The sequence below is a fragment of the Octodon degus genome, unplaced genomic scaffold, assembly GCF_000260255.1.
Source record: "Octodon degus isolate 3935 unplaced genomic scaffold, OctDeg1.0 scaffold00084, whole genome shotgun sequence".
In the NCBI taxonomy this organism is placed as follows: Eukaryota; Metazoa; Chordata; class Mammalia; order Rodentia; family Octodontidae; genus Octodon; species Octodon degus.
Window position 1 is genome coordinate 4,819,803 of NW_004524660.1, and position 5,000 is coordinate 4,824,802.

A 5,000-nucleotide genomic window follows, 5' to 3' on the forward strand; every position below is an offset into this window, starting at 1 on the left:
TTTTTCCCTCCTGTCAGAGGTGAATATTCTATTGGCATCTAAATACTATAGGTGTTTGAATTCAACTAAACAACCTAACACTGTCTAGCAGTCTATAATATTAGTGGGTTATCCTCAGAAGTTATTGACTTCAGAACAGTTATTCAAATGATAGCTTTAATTGAAAGAGACATGCTCACGTCAAAGACTGTGGCTACAAAGGCTGAATTGACATGATGAGCTCCCCAGCCTTGTGCTTTCTGCTGAGTCCAGTTTTCTTCTCCAGATGCTTGCTGAATCCATTTGTTTTCATTTCTGGCAGCTTCCCCCCAAATTGATTAAGTATATTTATCATTGTTTACTTTAAAGCAGAAAAAATGTTCACTTACACAACAAAACAAAAATAGTGGGCTGGTGAGGTAGCTCAGAGGTCTAAGCACCTGAGCAAGGACACTGGTTCAATTCCCGGTACCACATGCCCTTCCAGCTCCACACTGCGCCGGCCACCAAAACCAGGCGTGGTGGTGCACGCCTGTAATCCCAGCACTGGGAAGGCTGAGACAGGAGGATCACTATGAGTTCAAGCTGTGTGATGAGACCCTGCACCAAACAAATAAATAAAAGATTAAGAATTTTACAAAATCCAAAAACAGCAATAACAACACTTTATTTTTCTTCGCAAATGTTTCTGTTAAAATCTGTTAATTACAAAATGTTTCAAATCGATTTGCCTATGTTACCATTCTAATTCCCTGTGGCCCAGTTAATTCTCATTTTCCAATAATACGATTTTTCCCCTCCCCTCATCCTAAGCTATTCTCATCTGTGTCATCCATGCCCATCATATGAATTCATGTGGTACTGTTCTTAGGTGTCAAATAATTTGTCCAACAAATAGCACTCGGTATTTCAGCAGCTCCTGTTAGACACTCCCTGACCAGTAAGACAGGCTTTCTTAACTTTCTCACATGTTATCCTTCTCCTCTTTTCTTCTCACTCGACTCATCAGACTTCTGTGCTAGCACCTCCCTTCCGTCTGGTTTCCCAATGTCTCAGCCTTTCCAGATGTGAAAGAGGAGGTGGCGGTGGGGGTGGGGGGAGGAGAATTATCCCTTGACTTTTGGACCAGTGTCATAAAAATGAAATAGCTCTAATAAAAATGCTTTAAGACTACATGAAAATGAATTCTTTTTGCTCAAATAAAACCAGTTCAAGAAAATTTGGCCCTTTAAAGTTGACCTCATTAATTTCATGATCTTTAGATGGCACCTGGCACCCCGACTGCGTAGATTAGTTTGTACCTTTGAAAACCCACAGCATAATATATCTCTGAGGATTAAAAAAAATTACAACATAGAAATCTGAACTTTGTAATTAAAATATAGGCGTTTGTTCCGATAGCTTTGTGTGTGTATTATAAATAATCATTTGAAAGTCATTTGAAAAATGAAATAGATAGCATGGAGAAGTGTAATTAAGCATTTCTTTTTTTAAAAATGGATGTTCCTTAAGAATGAGGGTGAGAAGGTGTCCTAAAGGATTGCTGGCTGGACACAGTGCCTCGCTCTTCCTGTAAGCTTGACACGATCACAGAGTCACAGCCTTCTCCAAGCCCAACATTACTTGATACCAATTAATCTCTCTGCTTTTCCTGTAATAAAAATTGTCATTTCTGCAGGAACACTGATCTTAGATATTTCTTACAACCCAATGATTTTTTTCCACTTCTATTAATGTGACACTTTGTAACCTTTTATGTGTGACAGTCAATTCTGTACCCATTAAAATGCCCCATCTTTATTTAAATATTAGCCTTCATAATTCTTCTCCAATTGCTTGGGCCTATAACTGCACAACAGTTATTCAAATGATAGCTTTAATTGAAAGAGACATGCTCACGTCAAAGACTGTGGCTGCAAAGGCTAAACTGACCATCTCCGGTACCAGCCTCCTCCGGTCACATCAAGTTGGGAGACAACATGTGCATTCATTTGTGCAGTGGGTTTGGATTTTTTTTTTTTTTTCTTACCGTTGGTTGGTAAAACTAGAAACCAAGAAATATACATATTCTTCATGATTTGAGGTTTTAAAAACGTGCTTTCTTTTTTTTAATTTTAGGATAGGGTGTACAGGGTGTATGGGGGCACTGCAAAGATTGGAATCGTAGTGATCCTCCTGTTCACAGCCCCCCAAGTGCTGGGATTACAGGCACATGCCACCACGTCCAGTCTCAATCGCCATCTCAGCCCACCCTGGGGACAGGGCTGGCACTCCAGGCCCAGGACTGAACTCCCGGCTGGTGCTCCTGACTAAGCAAGCAAACATGGGGCTTGCTCTGATCAATTCTGTGGCACAGTAATCCTGTTACACTGAGCTTCACACCTCTTACAGTCAGAGAAGCGCACCCTGCCTTCCTGGACTTGCTCGCCCAATGGCTTCTGCTCTCCATGGACAGTGGCAGAGATGAGCCAACGGGTCTGGTGTGCATGGAATGGCAGCGCAAGGGCGCAGTCCCTTCAGACGCTATGCACATGGGGTCAAATGCCAGCAGCTGGATGGCTAGAGCCCCGAATCTCTCTCTCAGAAATGTATCCTACGATAGAAATTTCCAGAGTCATATGTCAGACTAGGTTTGGAGGCTGTAGTGTTTCTTTCCTATCACAGAGAAATCATCAAACCCCATATATTGATAATCTAGTAATATGATCTGATAAGGAATAAACCAACCGTTTCCTACGTGTAAAAAACTATTTCATTTAATTTATATCTTAAGTCTTAGGTCGCTTGTGACCTAAGACACTTTTCTTTGATCAATACAAAGAAAGAAAGAAAGAAAGAAAGAGAAAGAAAGAAAGAAAGAACGAAAGAGACAAACAGACCAAAAGAAAACAACAGGCATAGAGTTAACATCATGCTATGAGATCTTTATGTTGGGAACTATTGAATATTTTCCCTCAAACAAATAAAAAAATTGTGCCTCCTCAGTATTCAGAACAAATGCTACATTGCCAATGAAAGAAGACATACACATCATTAAATCTGCAAAATTTTTTATAGTGAATGAGCTCCAATATTCATATTTTTATTTTGAATTAAAATGTGCAGTACACATATAAAATACAAAACAAGAAATCTAAACATGCTGGAAACATGTATCAATAAAAGAAGAATTTTTTCTAAGAAGTCGATGTTTAGCGATAGTATTGTGGTAGTACTGACTGTAATCATTTTGCTGTTGGCTAGAATTAGGCCCCTGGGTCATGTTCATTGTATTCTTGTGGTCTTGGCAAAGATGCTTCTCTGACTTTTAAAGAAAATTATTTGTTAAACACACACACACACACACACGTGTGTGTGTGTGTGTGTGTGTGTGTGTGTGTGTGTGTTCCAGAACAGCCTATGGATAACTAAATCCAAGGATATTTAAACATTTTATGTAAAACAGCATATAAAATTAGCATATAACCTTTATTCACCTTCATACTTTAAATTTTCACTGGATTAATTATACTATCCAATGCAATGTACACGCTATCTGTGTAAGTGTTATATTGCATTGTTGAGGCGCTAGTACAAATAAGATAGTCCACATCTGCCCAATAAAGTTGTACGTTTTTCTGAACATTTTCCACCTATAGTTGCTTGAATCCACAGATGTGGACCAGCAGATACGGAGGGCCAAGTGGATTAGCCTAGATTTTCACGCACTCTTGTGAAAAATCCGAATGCTTGGCGGGACTAGCCCCACAGCCCCACCTTGGAATAATGTGATGGAGTGGAGTGAGTCCCGCTGCTCTGCCTCTCCCAGCCTCTGCTCTCCCCTTACTGTCTGGAGTTCGTGATTTTTTGCCATTTCTTTACCTGCCAGGTCACGGAGAGTAGGAGCACATATGATTGTGATTTACTGCGCTTTCCTTTTTAGTGACTGTTTTTGTATATCTCTGTGTTATCCTTAATGGTGCTTTGAAAACATTTTTAAGAGGTATTTAGGTATTTTATATCATTATTTTGAAGAAAGAATACTCTGCGTGACTCATATTAAGTATCAAAGTCAGAAAGAGCTGCTCAGCCTGTGAATAGGGAAGGCAAGTCCAGTCAACAAAGGCGAGACAGGTGGCGTCATAGTCCCTGACTCAGAATTATACTGCAAATCACCATGATAAAAACCAAGATGGTACTAGAAAATAACAGACTCAAGGATCAAGGAATGGATTATAAGCTGTAGAGACAACTCCAGATTCACTTAGTCATCTTATCTTTGACAAACGTTCCAAACACTTTCACTAGAAGAAAGATAGCCTCTTCAAAAAATGGCACTGGAAAACTGGCTTTCCACAGGCCAAAGTTGAAAGCTAGAACTGTATTTTTTTAAAAAGTTTTTTATTTGTGTGTGTGTGTGTGTGTGTGTGTGTGGCCAGCTCAGCCCACCAGGGGGCGGGGCTGGCTGGCATGTGGTGCTGGGGGATTGAACTGCGGTCCCTGTGCTTTGCCAAGCTTGTTCTAAGTAGGTGCTTTAGACCACTGAGCCATCTCACCAGCCCCTAGAACTGTATATTTCACCATGCACTAAACTGAAATTGAAATGGATCGAAGATTAAGATTTTTTTTTTTTTTTTTTTTGTGGAACCGGGGATTGAACTCAGACCTTTGTGCTTACCAGGAAAGCACTTATTCTACTGAGCCATTTTCCAGGCCCCAAGATAAAGATATTAAAGCAGAAACATTAATATCTGCTGGAAGATAGAATAGATAGAATTCTTGAAGACATTTGTGTACGCAAAGACTTTCTGTCCAAACCCCCAATTGAACAGGAACCTTCACAAAGAATCAACAACTGGAATCTCATCTTATTAAAAAGCTTTTATACACAAAAGAAAGCAGCTACAGAGTGAAGAGACATCCCACAGTGTAGGAAGAATTGTTTGCAGGCTGCTCCTCAGACGAAGAAGAACTGCAATCTAGAATACACAAAGAACAAAAGCAAAAACAAAATAAAAAAACCCCAGACTTCCCAAATTTTT